The sequence below is a fragment of the Hippocampus bargibanti genome, linkage group LG08 (genome assembly GCF_051943395.1).
Source record: "Hippocampus bargibanti isolate YZ-2025 linkage group LG08, ASM5194339v1, whole genome shotgun sequence".
NCBI lineage: Eukaryota > Metazoa > Chordata > Actinopteri > Syngnathiformes > Syngnathidae > Hippocampus > Hippocampus bargibanti.
The window spans coordinates 22276204-22293309 of record NC_142741.1 but is presented as its reverse complement, the minus strand read 5'-3'; the positions used below and the strand labels follow the sequence as shown (position 1 = coordinate 22293309).

The following is a 17106-nucleotide window of genomic DNA, read 5'->3' as shown; positions in this document are numbered from 1 at the left end:
ATCTCTAAAATGGTTAAAATGTTATTGCAGTAGTTAAGTTTCGTAGCAAATTACAAATATTTTTTGCTGTCTGTATGATTTATAAGGCTACCATCAGTGGGAAAAAAGCACATCAGACAGTACGAGAGTCCTGTGTCGTGTTTTCGGCGAGGCCAGAACCTTTGTCAGAGTAAAAGCGTTCCGCACGGCTTCGACTGAAGGAGGGAGGCCGAGAGGTGGAAACTTATCAGGAGATGCACGTGGCCGTGAAAATGATGACATCAAATTCTTCACCGAAATATATTGTTTGTTGCGTAATCGACGCCGGCCGAGCTTTATCATGCTTGAATTGAGTGTTTTATATATTTGCTTTGACAGTGACTAATGAACACGGGTAACATAATGTATCCGTCAGCTGTTGTTTTCTGGACGATTTCATGCGCTTGGGGGAATGATTATGTTCACAACACCCCCCCCCCCTCTCCCCCCCTTAAAAAACGATGATTCAGGGGTACTTTTGAGAGCAGAGTCGCTGTCCATCATAGGACACCTTTTTACTTTATTTAGCGCATTTTCCAGTGTAACGTCGCACTGGAGTGTAAGACCCACCCACAATGAGTTGTGCATTTTCAAACTTTTTCCATACATAAGATGCACCGGACTATAAAGCGCACCTTCAATGAATGAAAAACGTTTTCCGAATTTAATATATAAATATAGAAATGTTTGCACACCACATTATAAGGTGGTACATGAGAGGCTGGGGTTACGCACTACTTCTTCGACAGGTGGAAGTGGAGTCGGTGGCTACTTACAATAGTTGCGAGACCTGTTGTAGTTCAATATTACTTCACATATAAGTCGCACCTGCATATAAAGCGCCGCAGGGTCATCTTTTGAAGAAAATCAAGGCCTTTGGGTGCGGAAAATATAGTACAGTGATACATTGGCTTACGAACTTAATTGGTTCCCAGACAGAGTGTGTTAGGCGAAAAGTGTGTATCCCAAAAAATAATTTCCCATAGGATACCATTAAAATGAGAATAATCCGTTCCCAGGTCCCCATGAAACATAATTTTCTAATTTCTTATTTTCTAAGCCTTAAAACTACACAAAATATACCTCATTTTATGTATAATAAATGTGTTATTGTATTATAATTAAAGAAATAAACTGTACTGTATAATGAAGTTGTTTTATTTACCTTAATGATGGTCGTTGATGGCTTGATGGAATGGAGTGGCGGGTTTCATCAGCATTAAACACTTAATGAGGAACGTAGCCTTCATCTTTCATCATCTTGAGGAATGATCCCTTGGAGGTGCTTTCCCTGCGATAATTTTACCTTTTTCCTCATCAATTGTGTTCTGTTTAGCTGGCTTGCTAGCTTTTTGCATCAAGTGTAAAGATGGCTTGTGTGGGTTATTTGTGGAGCCTGATTGATAGGATATTCTAACCTTCCAGTATACACTCTGCTTTTGAACTATCAACGTTGAACGAGTCAAAATTTCACTGTTTTCTAATCATTTTCTTACCATTTCACTTTTGTGCGAGCATTGGCTACAAAAGAAGCCAAAAACACGTGACTTTCCAAATAATCTTGCCTGACAAATCTGATATGACATTTTGATCGTAGCGGGGCGAATGTGCAAACCAGGGGTTCAATCGCGGCATTTTTATTGGCTTTGGAGGGAGGCCAGCCATTCATGACATTACACTTTAAGGCTTTGCCAAGAAATCTAGCCACCAAAATGAGAAGGTTGTAGATATTTTCCATTTATTCCATTGATTTATGGCTTTCTCCCCCGTGTGTCGCCTTCCAGAAAATCCCCAAGGAAAAAAAAAAATGTATTTGAAAGTGAGCAGGTTGACCATGACAAAAGTGTCACCAGTGAGAACTGTTTCAATTTGGGCTCCCTGTTTGCTCATTTACGTAACACTATGAGCCTAAGTGTTATGAAAAAGAATAGATCCAGTGAGGGTATTTTGGATGATTATATTTATCGAGTTATATCCACGACTCATTCCGGAAAAAAAGGTGCTTCATAGGAATATTGATCGCAGTGAAACACTGTGTTATGAGTCAATTTTTTTGTCGGCAAAGTATTGCATTTTCTCAGGTAAACCTCTGGGATTGCCGGGTCTCATTTTTTGTAAATTTGGGCTGCTTGTTCTCAAAGGAATGTAGTCACTTTTTCCCAGAGTGGATTGTTGAAAACCAACTCTAAAAAAAACACCATCTGGTGTGTGAGTTCACTCATTGTCTGGTGTTTCTCTTCAAATCCATCTCAAGGCTGCTGTCAGGTTTTCTTTAGTCTTCTGCATAGAAATATGCTGAATTCACATCAGTAGCTTTGTCCCCAAAACAAACAACAAAACATCTTTGCTATAATCAAAGTTCCACTTTAATTTCATTCTTTTAACCCTTTCATGTCAACCTGTAACCTGATAACAAAGAAAGCTGTTAACTGTAGTGATTACTGTCTATAAGGATTACTATGTCATCAATTTTCAAAATGAGTGACCTTATAAATCTACCCAATTTGTAAATATTAGAAACACCACACCTGTTATGAACATTGCATTGCACAAGTGATGAGCACATCTGGATCAACAGCTGAGGTTTGGGTTCGACCTCCGGCTCTGTCATTCTGTGTGGATTTTAGATAATTTCCCCACATGCTCACGTAGATTTTCTGCACGTACCACGGCTGTCGATGAAATTCTGATAACTTGCGCAGGAAATTCATTGAAGACATGAAAAAAGGTGTGACGATAAGCATGAATGTTTGTCCTTTGTGCCATTTATGTTATGTCGTCCTCTGGGAAAAAGGCTCGATTGAGTTCACATGGGACTCAAATGAAGACAAATTCTTTCAAAAATGTGTGGTTGGACTTTGAAGCTGTGTTTTGGTTTAGTTTTCTTTCTTTGTCTTTTTTTTCTTCTATGAACCACTCACACATGCATCTGATTTGTCTCTTAACTCATTCACTGCCATTCCCAAAATGCCATTGTTTTTTCTTGCTTAGGTGCCACTAAAGCGCTGGTCATACAACTGGCAATGTTTTTTTTCCATTCCACAAGGGGGCACCATTTGCCTTTTGTACAGTCGCCCCCATTTCAAGCTGAGATAACTCCAGACCCACATAACTTGGGAATTAAATCTTTTTTTTCTGATGAAAGAAGAGAGTCTAAGGTTTCTTATGCTGGATTGCTTTATTTTCTGTATATGATAGCAGTCCATGTTAAGCATATTGCTCCAGCTTCAGCTGTTGTTAAAGTTGTTAAATATAATATGTATTGTATTGTATTGTATTGTATTGTATTGTATTGTATTTTTATGTGGTCCAAAAAACTCAATATTCTGTGACAGTGACAAAAACCCTGGCACTGGAGTGGACACATTTTTACATATCTGGCAGTGAGTTAAAAGCGCAAATCTTTGTCGAAATGCTAAGCAGGTTTTAGCAATTAGGCTGGACTGGCTACTTGGTCAATCCAAAGACCGTGTTTTTTGCTGTATAAGCGCACCAATCTCGCACCCCCAATGAATGCTGTATTTTCAAACTTTATTTCCATATGTTTTCTAAATATTATAGTGATACTTCAGTTTACAAATTTACCAATTATTTCCCAAAAGAAACCATTAAAAATTAGAAGAACCTGTCGCCATAAAACACAATTTTGCACTAAATTATCCTTAAAACTACACAAAATAGTTGCCTCTTGATGATATCCGAGTGAAGTTGCCGTGCTTTCTAGGCGATAATATCCTCATTCACACGGTCCCCTGTTAGCTGCTTTTCGTTAATCCAAATCAACAGAAGTTTTTCAATCTCTTCTATTGTCTGAGAGCATTGCTTAGACAACACAGAAACACCCATAGCCACACGTAGATATGTAGTCCACGCGTACTGGTACTGGGACGCTAAGGCACACAAACACACACCTACTCGTTCGTGTTTTTCGATGATCTCCTTCTTATCAACCGTAATTTTCTTTTGCGTCCTCATCGGCTTAACACCAGCTTGTGGTGGTGTCTTTTCTGGTCCCATAATAGCAAAAGTCCAGTAAGTACTCCACTCGATAACAAACCACGTCTGTACTCAAAGAAATGGGGTGACGAAAACTAGTCCGCCTGCCACCGTGGCCGTGTTCGACCGTGTGGTTTGGTTCGTTCGCCGAAAACTAGTTTGTATGCCAAGATTATATTCTGGCAAATTCAATCTTCGTAAAGTGAAACGTTCGTGACCTAAAGCATTCGTAAACTGAGGTATCACTGTACTTGTATCTACATATAGAAGATTTTAAGGGTGATTAAAAATATGTCAAATCTCAAGAAGAAATTAACAGAATGAACTCTTGTTCTCTTTGTTTTTTTTCTTTGCACTTTTGTGTTTTTCCATTGTTCAGCAAAACACACTTCAAGATTGAGCAAGACAGTTAAATTATATACACACGTGTATTTTGACAATCATTCATACCAACATTATGGATCAGTTTTTCAAAAACACAAAGCTGCGCTCAGCCCGCCGCCACCCTCCTCTTTGCAGGGAGGTGACTGTTACTCAAACTAAACTTGGCACCTCTACGGCGAGAAATCTTTCACAGAGAAAACGTTTCGAGAAGAGAGACATACATTGCACCATAAAATAAAATTATTTGAGCAACATACGATAACCCGAAAATGCGGAAAAAAACGGGTGCAAGGACAATGTCACATAAGGAAAACACACCCACATCAACTCGTCAAAATCTCGGTACTTTTATCTTTTTGTCATTCATTATACAGCGGGGAACATCTCTTTATGAGAGTAAGGACACTTAAAATATGACATTAAAAAATGACCGACATAGACAAAATAGCCTGAAAGGCAAGTTCATTCACACACATTTTGAAATTAATAATTCACCTTTGGTGTTTTTACCCCATTTACCTTTCATGAGCTCAGCTAGAAACCATCAAGCTCTTCCGTCTGATGAGATGTACGTTGTCAAATGTGCCTTCACTTCCCAAAAATACGGTTTGGTGCCATATAGCGGTCTTCAAACCTCTTGACTCTCATTGAATGGTCATGGCCCGAGGAGTCGGGGCCTGCAAACTGTGCGCCACAAGTGTTAACACCAATTAAACAGCCAGAAGCCTCCTGTCATTTTTCACACTGCGTGACACAGCACACACACAAATACATACACGCACACGCTTACACACACACACCCTCACCTTCAGCTTTCCACCGATGCACATCGAATGGTAGCAGATCCTTGCATTTCCTGACATTTTGCAGCAATCGATTGCAATTTAATCAGCGCGGGCGTGCTGTTATCAACCCTGCTCGCAACATCTGTTGAGAGGGGAGGGAAAAAAACACACAGATTTACAGCAGGGCTAAACTGTAAAATACAAGACTGCAACATTAAGGTTGATGATGGTAATGGAAGATTTTAGGGCATTTTCATTTATTGTCCTGAAACGTCTTACTGCCTTTCTCCTTCTATCAGTCAAAAAATATCTGTAAATGTCTTCTTGAAGAAGCATGGCCTGCCACAGAAGGTGCTACAACATTTCTACACGGCTGTCATCGAATCCATCCTGTGTTCTTCCATCACAGTTTGGTTCGGGGCCGCCACAAAAATGGACAAAATCCGACTTCAACGGACAGTTAGGACGGCGGAAAAAAATAATTGGCACCGCCCTACCCACTCTCGAGGACTTGCACACTGCAAGAATCCAAACTAGGGTGTGGAAAATCCTACTGGACCCTCCGCACCCTGCCCACCACCTTTTCCAGCGAGTCCCCTCAGGCAGGCCTTACCGATCCATGCGCACCAAATCCAGCAGACATTTAAAGGACAACCGATGTCACTTTTTTGTTTTTTTAACTGACACCAGAAAAGACGTTTTATAGCATCTAAAATACACAAAACATGCAGTATGATATTTTTAGTCAAATGCAAAACACCAATAAAAATGACTTAAAGTGTCCAAAATCTGAAAAAAATTGAGCATTGGGCATTTTCAGAATGTCCCGCCCCCAGTTTGTGACGTCACGCCAAGACGTCTTGCATTACGAGTGAATCAAAACAATGGCTTTAAATTAGGAGAATATGCTTTCTTGTTCCACATCCAGTGATGAATATGATTCAAATAGTTCTGAAGAGGAAAGCATACATGTTTGCAATCGATTAAATAATTTATTTGTGCCATTTTGAGGCAACATTGGGAGAAAATCTCTCACCCAAAAAAAGAGGCACAAAATGGCGACCTCCTGTGGCCACCTCCGTTTCCACAGGCTGATAAATTCTTTATATGGCACTTGGACGCCCTCTTCTGGCCTTCTGGCGGCTTTTGGGTGCAACATGAGGTCCCCAGACCAAACAAGTACAGGAAAATACATTGACGTGATGGAAGGACCGCGACAATGCGTCTTTTTTACGGTAAAGGGCGTGCCTTTAGTGACGTCACGTATGGACTCCTCACCAACTCAAAAACAAGACTTCCTGAATATTAATATTCCTGAGTCTTAAAACGTAAAATATAGCTATATGCGTTGGAATCTTTGTACAATACGCTCAGTAGAAGTCATTTGAAGCCATTTTAGAAATTATGGACACAACTTGTCCGGACACGTCGGTTGTCCTTTAAACAGCTTCTTCCCCCAAGCCATTAACTCTTTAAACAGTAACCCAAATAGAACTGTATAGTGCCTCTTGTTTTTGTTTGTTGGGTGATGATACTAGTGCAGCGTGTTCTACCGGAAACAAATTCATTGCGTGTTCTCCATACTTGGCAATAAAGATGATTCTGATTCTGATTTTTTTTGTCCCTTTCATCTGATTGTCCATCATTCTTTCAAATCTTCATTGCCTTGGATGCGGTCAGCTTTCAAACTTCCCTACTGCGGAATAGCCTCAAAAAACGGAACTGTTTATGCATACACAAGAATAACCAAGACTCCTAGCCAGTGGCAAACCCCGCCTGTGCACTTCCACGACGGAGGGGTGCATCAAAGAAGGTCAAAAGATGATTTGTAAGTCAAAGCAAAGCACGGCTAACTTTCATGTCGCTAACTGTGAACTTTTCGCTGCAGATTTTAAAGACCCCACAAGCTCAGAATCGCCCCAAGGTAACCGTAAATAAAGTATGGGCCTCGCTACCAATTTCACAAAGATTTAATGGGGGTGATGATGTGTTGAGATGAAAATTTGTCTCAGTAGGGAGACCTTGATATGTATTACTCAATGCAGATTTTCCCCCATTTGCATGTGTACTTGAAAAAGGTAAGAGGGAAAAAAAATCATTGTTTTATCAATTTGCACTACAGATACCTTACAGCAGGGGTGTCAATCATTTTGTTCACGGCCTGATTTTAGTGACTCTTTCCCTTGGAGGGCTGTTAGAAGGATCAAAAATAACAGTTTATTTACCTACTGTTGAAGTTACTGTCATAAGAATTAAGTTCCGAAGAAAATGTTAAGAATATATCGTATTTTCCGATGTACAGTATAAGGCGCACCTTATACACAGGTGCACCTTGTAATGTATATGAAGTAATATTGAGCCATAACAGGTCTTGCAACTACTGTCAGCAGCAAAACGAGTCTATTTCCCCTCGTAAAAGAAGTCGTGTGTAATCCTAGCCTCGACTGTAACGCCTTGTGTGGTGTGCCTTATGTTTGAAAAACGTTTATATATTTATATATTATATTTGGATTTTTTTATTCATTGAAGGTATGCCTTGTATGTGGAAAAAGTTTGAAAATACACCGTCATTTAGTTTGTTTAGATTTTTTTTACTTCAAAATCGCACCGTGAAGTTAGTGATGTATTTTGTTTTTCTCCTTCTTTCTTTTCTTTCCTCTTCCCTTCATCAACTCAACTTTGAGTTTGAACTCAACTTTGAGTTGATGAAATGTACATTCGTCCAATGCGAGACTAATAAAGGTAAATCCAATTCATTCCATTAATTGGGGGTGTGCCTTCAACTCCCGTGCGTCTCATAAACTGGAAAATACTGTATTCCACGAGAATTTTTAAAAAATGAAAGACATTTTTAAAAGGATGATTGAAGTTGGCATGTTTGATCTGCTGGCATCGAACATTACAGATAATCAGACGGAACAAAAGTAATCAGATCAGCTTCCATTCCGACACCTTCAAAGAAGTTCAGATGACGGATGAAGAAACCTTTTCATCGATGGACCATTCCTGTACAACTGAGAGCCTACACAGACGTGATTATGTCATGTTATGTACCTTATTTTGTTATGTTCTAACCAGTTAGTGAGCCAGCATTAGACTGGGGCTCTCCATATTTAACTAAATATGTTTGTTTAAGGATTTTGAAATAGTTCTCATGTTTTTCAGGTGTTGCGCATGTAATTTTTATGTTCCTTGGTTGGGACTTTTTCATCACCTCATTGGTGTTGCTTGTTGAGAACATTCAGCCGGTCAGGTGTGAAGTCCTGGCCGTCGCTTGCATTCCATTACACAGGTGTACATGTTCACCGATGTGACAGCGGAACATTTCAAGTGAGGAACCCCAAACATGGTTGGTGAGATCTCAAGATAATCTCAGGAGACCTTAAATGAGCAGATGAAGCAACCGTCGGTCAGCAGCCTCCTCTAATTTTCAAAAAAACTTGTCTGGTTTCCCCACCAAGCTGAACCCAAGGCTCTTCTAACTAATCTTTATGAATAAATGCTTGTTTGGATGAAATGTGGAACGTCTTCTCGTCCGTTCAGCTGCTCTCAATTAAATTCCGTGAGAATGAAATGAAGCTGAATGAGGAAAATATTCATTCAAGTTGTGATGTAGTTATTTTGTACAGATAACTCAGATTTAATGATTACAAGAATGGATTTAGGTAGGCTTGGATGCTTCCGCTGCATCCTAAAAGGTGATGCCATTGTAATCGATTTGATAATTAATTGGTCATTAACAATTCCATTGATTCTGTGTAATTGATTAGGTGATTTAAAGTGTCTGGAAACAACTTGGCTGCAATCAGTGGATGTGCTGTCGATTCAGTGTCAGCTTGTTTGCTGTTGAACAAAGAGCAGCCTCATACTTAAGTGGAATTTGAGCAACTTGACGTCCAATGTTATGACTCCATTAGTCTGACCACACCATTCTGCTTAATAAAACGTCGGCACAAAAAGAGTAGTTCGGAATATTCTCAGATTGACCCATGCGTACTACTGTGTATAGATACAGCGCTTCAATTCCAAGCCGCAAAAGTTCCACATACGCATCGGCACTCTGCGCTGACGCTCCTTTTCTTCTTATCGCGGGCTCCTCAAGCCATGCATCCATCCAGCCACAGACTGTCCAACAGCACCGCCTTTCCGCTGAACAAAGCGGGGCTGTGAAGATGCTGCCCATTACAGGCACAAAAAAAGCACAGAGCTGTCCAGCGATGACAGTCAAAAAATCATTGGCACCGCCCTACCCAGTCTTGAGGACTCGCACACTGGAAGAATCAAGACAAGGGCACAGAAAATCCTACTGGACCCTCCGCACCCTGCCCACCACCTTTTCCAGCCACTCCCTTCAGGTAGGCGCGACCATGCGTACCAAATCCAGCAGACATTTAAACAGCTTCTTCCCCCAAGCAATTAACTCTTTAAACAGTAACCCGAATAGAACTGTATAGTGCCTCTTTGCAATTTTTTGATCATGATACTAGTGCAGCATGTTCTACCGGGAAAAAAATCCTTGTGTGTTCTCTCTAATCTCTATCAGTTCTACATACTTGGCAATAAATATGATTCTGATCCATTAGCTGGCTATCTTGAGAGATGGAGAGAGAGAGAGAGAGAGAGAGAGAGAGAGAGAGAGAGAGAGAGAGAGAGAGAGAGAGAGAGAGAGAGAGAGAGAGAGAGAGAGAGAGAGAGAGAGAGAGAGAGAGAAATGTCGATATGGATATGGATGGTTTGGTGGATGGATAGATGAATAGAGAGAGAGAGAGAGAGAGAGAGAGAGAGAGAGACAGATGGACGGATGGATGGATCGATAGATAAAATCGTGACATGTAATTATTTCTCCCAGTACTTCAGTCTTCCAAGTTGAAATAAATTAAATGATATTACCAATATTCAGCCCAGAGATGCGTAGCACTCATCTAAAATAGCATATGTTGTTACATTCCCTGTGCATATTGAGATGAAATATTGATTAGGTGTCGCTGGAAAAAGTCTGAGCTGGTGCTGTTAACTTGATGATATTTGGCCAATATGCACCTTCTGCTTAATTGAGTGGATACATGAATATGTTGACGATGCTCACCTATTACCTGAGCCCTACTTGCCAGCCACTGGATGTTAGTCTGCCTCGGGCTGTCCATACCACAAGACGGAGCTGGAAAACGAAGGCATCCCAAATGGTGCTTGGCTGCTGGAAGGTCTGATAAACACAAGAGAACTGCCCTCTGCTTATTTGAGTCCAGTTGGAAGCGGGCAATACAGTACAAGGATCACTACCTGTGTGGAACAAGGTCATATGAGAGTTGTGTTGATACATGCGTCAAAACAAGTGAGCTGTCATCACATCACATGAGTTGATTTTCATGCCGAAAAACAAAATGAGTTTAACATGCAAAATGTTTTGCCCGATGGAAAAAAAGATGGAAAGCTTTTTGAGGGAGATGCAGAAAAGAGCGGGAAATACTCATCTCTAATAATGATAGCACATGCAGGCTGCTGTTAAAGCCGCAACGTGTGTTACCGTGGCAACTTCTGTGTTTTTCCCCCTTTTTTTATGCTTGTGAACAATAAAAAGTTGCCCCCGATCCCCTGGTGGATAAAAATCATGTCGCTAAATAAAGCTCAAGTATCCTGCCGACACACTTTGACAGTTCATGTTTGTCTGCTCTCTGCAGGGAATAGCGCGGAACAGCCATTTTCTGCCGCAACACTCCGCGATCAAAGCACCAATGTGAATCTTAATTGCGGAACAATTACTACGACACATAACGACACCAGTGTCACGTTTTGACAGGTCACCATAATTGGACGACGCAAAACTGCGGCTCGGAGTTCTCACGTGACATCACATTGTTCTCGTTGGATTTACATTTGGGAACTGGAGTGAGGCTGCATTAAAAAGCTGTGAAAAAGTCAATTATCCATCAGATGGAGTTTTTTTCCTTCATTTCCCACTAATATATGTAACATGGCTGGACCACTGGTGTCAAAGTCAAGGCCTAGGGGCCAAATCTGGCCTGCAAAATCATTTTATTCAGCCCACGAAAGCAAATCAAACTTGTGAAATTCCATGATGCTTGCTAAAGTCTGAACCAAAATTTCAAATTGTCCAAAGGGAAACCATAATAACAGTCATTACATTGTAATGACTTCCCTATATTCATAACCCCCCCCAAAAAAGGAAACCCTAACTAGAATGTGGCCTGCGGCAAAAAATATTACTTGATGTTTTGAGGGTTCAAACTTCAAATCTCAATGTGGAGTTTGGATGTTATTCTCAGACTTTTTTTGACTCCGTTGTAAGATCATTGTCCATTGTTGTCCATACGTGTAAATGTGTGTTGAAGAGCATGTGTATCTCTATGTGCGCTTCAATAATAAAAAAAAAAAAAAATAGACATTTTTTTTAAATATATATATACAGTGAGACCTAAACTTACGAACTTAATTGGTTCCCAGACAGAGTGTGTAAGGCGAAAAGTGTGTATCTCAAAAACAAAATTCCTATAGGAAACCATTAAAATGGGAATAATCCGTTCCCGGGTTTCCATAAAATATACTTTTCAACTAAATAAGCCTTAAAACTACACACAACATACCTTATTCTATGTATAATAAATGTGCTATTGTACTGTAATGAAAGAAATACACTGCATTGTATCATAAAGTTACTTTATTTACATTTGTGATGGTCATTTATGGCTTGATGGAATGGCATTGGAGGTCGAAGGTCAAAAGGAATTGCTGTTTGGAAAGAGAGGCGCATTACATGAGGACTGTTATTAAAGAAATACACTCTGCTGTAAAATAAAGTTTTATTTACCTTTTTGATGGTCGTTTATGGCTTATGGAAGGAGAGTCACCTTCCATAAGGACTGTTGGTAACTTAACCTCTGGTGCTCTTTGGTCGTGTGCTTCCGCCGAAGATCACTCCGCCAGCCGTGGTGGGTGTGTATTATGAAAATAGTGCTTATTATAAGGTTTAATTTTCATAAATTTGACGTTTGTAAGATGAAAAGTTTGTAAGATAAGGTGTATGTAAATTACCTTCCAGGCTCTCTCCAGCTCCTCTCTGAGCCCTTGGTATTTCTCGATTTTCTCATGTTCCTTCTTTCTGATGTTCCCATCACTCGGGACCGCTACATCCACTACAACGGCTTTCCTTTCCCCTTTATCTATGACCACGATATCTGGTTGGTTGGCCATTACCATCTTGTCAGTCTGTATCTGGAAGTCCCACAGGATTTTTGCTCGGTCATTCTCCACCACCTTGGGAGGTGTTTCCCATTTTGACCTTGGGGTTTCCAGTCCATACTCCGCACAGATGTTTCGGTAGACTATGCCAGCCACCTGGTTATGGCGCTCCATGTAGGCTTTCCCTGCCAGCATCTTACACCCTGCAGTTACGTGTTGGAATGTCTCAGGTGCCTCTTTGCACAACCTACACCTTGGGTCTTGTCTGGTGTGGTATATCCCTGTCTCTATGGCCCTGGTGTTCAGGGCCTGCTCTTGGGCAGCCAGGATGAGTGCCTCTGTGCTGTCCTTTAGGCCAGCCCTCTCTAGCCACTGATAGGACTTCTTGAGATCAGCCACTTCTGCTATGGTTCGGTGGTACATCCCGTGTAGGGGCTTTTCCTCCCATGATTGTCCCTCTTCCAGCACCTCATCCTCTGTTCCCCATTGACTGAGACATTCTCTGAGTACATCATCCGTTGGAGCCTTCTCTTTGATGTATTCATGGAGCTTGGATGTTTCATCCTGGACAGTGGCTCTAGTCCCCGGCCTCCTTCCTTACGGCTTGTGTACAGTCTCAGGGTGCTGGACTTGGGATGGAACCCTCCGTGCATGGTGAGGAGTTTTCGGGTCTTAACATCCGTGGTCTGAATCTCTTCCTTTGGCCACCTTATTATTCCTGCAGGGTATCTGATCACTGGCAGGGCATAGCTGTTTATTGCCCGGGTCTTGTTCTTGCCATTGAGCTGGCTTCTGAGGACTTGCCTCACCCGCTGGAGGTATTTGGTCGTAGCCGCTTTCCTTGTTGCTAATTCGAGGTTGCCATTGGCCTGTGGTATACCGAGGTACATGTAGCTGTTTTCAATGTCTGCTATTGTTCCTTCAGTGAGTGAGACCCCTTCAGTGTGGACTACCTTGCCCCTCTTAGTCACCATCCGACTACATTTCTCCAGCCCGAATGACATTCCGATATCACTGCTGTAGATCCTGGTTGTGTGGATCAGGGAGTCTATGTCCCTTTCGCTCTTAGCATACAGTTTTATGTCATCCATGTAGAGGAGGTGACTGATCGTAGCTCTATTTCTGAGGCGGTATCCATAGCCTGTCTTGGCGATTATCTGGCTGAGGGGGTTCAGTCCTATGCAGAACAGCAGTGGGGAGAGTGCATCACCTTGGTATATGCCACATTTGATGGACACTTGCGTTAGTGGCTTGCCATTGGCTTCAAGTGTGGTTTTCCACATCCTCATCGAGTTTGCAACGAAAGCTCTCAGGGTCCTGTTGACCTTATACAACTCCAAGCATTCATTGATCCATGTGTGTGGCATCGAGTCATATGCTTTCTTGTAATCAATCCAGGCTGTGCACAGGTTGGTATGTCGGGACCTGCAGTCTTGAGCGACTGTTCTGTCAACCAGCAGCTGATGTTTGGCACCTCTAGTATCTCTACTAATGCCTTTCTGTGCTTTGCTCATGTATTGATCCATGTGTCCACTTATCTTAGCCGCAATGATGCCTGACATGAGCTTCCATGTTGTGGAGAGACAGGTTATTGGCCGATAGTTGGAAGGAACTGCACCCTTTGAGGAATCCTTTATGATCAGGATTGTTCGCCCTTCGGTTAGCCATCCTGGGTGAGTCCCATCCATCAGCAACTGGTTCATTTGTGCTGCTAGGCGCTCGTGGAGAGCTGTGAGTTTCTTTAGCCAGTAGGTGTGGACCATATATATATATATATATATATATATATATATATATATATATATATATATATATATATATATATATATATATATATATATATATGTTGATGTGATCATTCAAAGCGCCTCTGATTAACATAAAAAAAAAGCTTTGAAGCTCTTGGAGGCTTTTCCTGACATGTTTTGCTTTCTATCAGAAGCCGAAACCGCAAAGTGGTTCCCAACAATTGTAAAACAAGCCTCAACTTTGACAATATTCAAATCCATTCTGAAAACATTTTTATTGAATTTGAGGGTTATTTGCCTTCTGGTAATTCAATATTACTGACATGGAGATTCAAACTGCTGCTGTGGACTGCAAATTTACCCATTGTGGGACGAATAAAGGTTTTCTGATTCTGATTCTGAAATACCTGGTGTATGAATTGAGCTCGATGAAAGAAACTTTCCCGGCATGCAATTTGGAGGCTTCCATAATTTCCTGTCGAGCAGCAGGTGAAGAAAAACAGCCCCCGAGGCATGATGCTGCCACCACCGTGCCTCATGCCATGTGTTCTTTCATTGATGAAGAGAGTTTTGTTTGCACCACACGGAATTACAGGCAAAAAGTTCAACCCGTTTCATTTTACTTACAACACTTGATGCACACACAAATTTGAGTGTACAAGTACCGTATTTTACAGTGTATCAAGTGCACCGGAGTATCAGGCGAAGCCCCAATGAGTGTTGTATTTTCAAACCTTTTACATATATGGCGCACCGACTAGGTGCACCTTAAATGGATGAAAAAAGTTTTCCAACTATAATATATAAATATTGAAAAATTTTCTAAATATAAGGCACACCACATTATAAGGTGCAACAGTGGAGCCTGGGGTTACGCACTATTTCTGCATCTTGACACTCTACCCTATCGGCTAAAGATATAAAGAAAATAAGAGATTTTTTGGTCACATATATTAAATAGCTAGTATTCGCCTGAAATGATTGCTTCAGCATCCTTGTATTGAGTAATTGTCCATGTTGTGTGTGTGTGTTTTTTATCCACTTGAAAGTAATTGTCTGAACTCTGTTGCATAGTATATTCAATGTCTTTACAATATTTTCTTACCCTTCTCCTCAATGATATATTTGAACAATAAGAAACGTATGATGCTGTGGGAACTTTAAAGCTCACGCCATGCGCGATAAGATCTGAAACATCGTTATACTAAGTTCATCCTGTCTACTTGATATCTAATTTTAAGCAGATTCTTTACTTACAGACAGTGTAGGTGTTCAAATAGCTGACACTCTGACAAAGGCGGAAATAGTCGCCGAAACATGTCAGCTATTTGAACACCTACACTGTCTGTAAGTAAAGAATCTGCTTAAAATAAGATCTGAAACATTTACAAAAAAGGATATTAGGAAAGGTGCAGTTCATCAGAGGTATTTCAAATGATGGCAGACTGAAGAGTGATTGGTTGATACTGAACACAGCCACCTCGTCGGTGATAACAGGGTGTGGACGCTATTCAACCATTAAGGGACAACCGACACCTCCTTACAAGTTTCCTCCATAATTTGTAAAATCACTTCAAATGACTTCTACTGACCGTATTTTACAAAGATTACACCGCATATAGCTATATTTTACCTTTTTAAACTCACACTGAATATTCATGAAGTCTTCTTTTTGAAACCGAGAAAGCAACATACAGTGTATTTTGGGTACTTTATTTCATCTGAAAACACTGTGTAGATCGCGAAATTAGAAGGAAAACTACATAAATAACGCGATGGTGAATCATTGTGTGGCAGCCAATTGCCAATTAAACTAACACGCATAAAGAACGTGTAAGTTTACACAAATTCCCAGCGGACAAACCAGCCATTTCCAACGGACCAGAGCAGTATAGCGCCAGCCGAGGAGCTCCCCGGACTGCGCAATCGTCATAATAGTGGAGCAAACCGATCGGACAAACATTCAGCTGCTGGAACAGATACTTCTTTGTCAGGAAGGAGCTAACCGGAGTTAGCGATGAAGGCACTTATGATTTCCTCTTCAGAACTATTTGAATCATATTCATAACTGGATGAGTATCAAGAAATGATATTTTCCGAACTGAGCTCTCTGAAGCCATTGTTTTGATTCTGGAGCAAGGCAGTTTGTGGAGTTTCCTGACGAGATGTCACGAACTGGGGGCGGGACTTTTGAATCTCTCCGATTTTGAGCTCATTAGTGACAGTTTTGGGCAACTTTAAGTCATTTTTATTGGTGTTTTGCGTTTGACTAAAAATATCAGCCTGCGTGTTGTGGGTATTTAGTTATGCATGTTCACTTTGTGCAGCAATTTTTTTGTCTTGCTAAAATTAGTTTGAGTTAGCCCACATTGCTGGACCAATGGTAAGGATGTGTTTCATTGCCATGATCTCAGGTGTTGTTACGGTGTTGTTACGAGGTGAGCAACTTCCCCTTTTAGACAAAGAGGAGTGAAGGTGTGGGTGGGGGAACAAGTGCAGGCAAAAACAAAATATGGATTATCTGGTGTGGAAGCAGCACTTCATGCACTACCATTCAATTTGTGTGATTATCTGTGTATTTGCCTCATTCAGCGGGCATACACAAATACGCTCACTCGCTTCACATTGATCACTTTACGGAGCACTCAGGTATATGCCGCTTCTCAAAACATAAGGACGCTTCTCTGTGCATTCAACAAAACTCAATGGAGCTCTGCTTAACCTTTGGCTTAATCCAAGGTAAGACCTATTTTGCCTGGTCGGTAAAAAAACAAGTCGGTATCCTGGAGCGTCATTCCCCGACCAACCTTTCGGTTAAATGTCAAATCTTTTTGACAAACAAGAAAGGTCTAGTTTCCTCAACTTAAACTTTATGCATTTTAGCTTTGAGGTGATGTGCTACGATACTTATACACAGCAGTCATCGCATCAATCCTGTGTTTTTCCATCATGGTTTGCTTAGGGGCCGCCACAAAAAT

At 41.0% G+C, this 17106-nt stretch overlaps 1 long non-coding RNA gene across 1 annotated transcript; it reads right to left on the bottom strand.

The window, feature by feature from the left end:
- Positions 1–4963: 4963 nt before the first annotated feature.
- LOC148894809 (uncharacterized) lies at positions 4964–10395 on the bottom strand. The gene is made up of 3 exons (XR_016115781.1): positions 10270–10395; positions 5205–5325; positions 4964–5082 (listed from the first exon to the last, which is right to left on the bottom strand). It is a non-coding gene; the product is annotated as an uncharacterized LOC148894809 (long non-coding RNA).
- Between the last annotated feature and the right edge of the window lie 6711 nt (positions 10396–17106).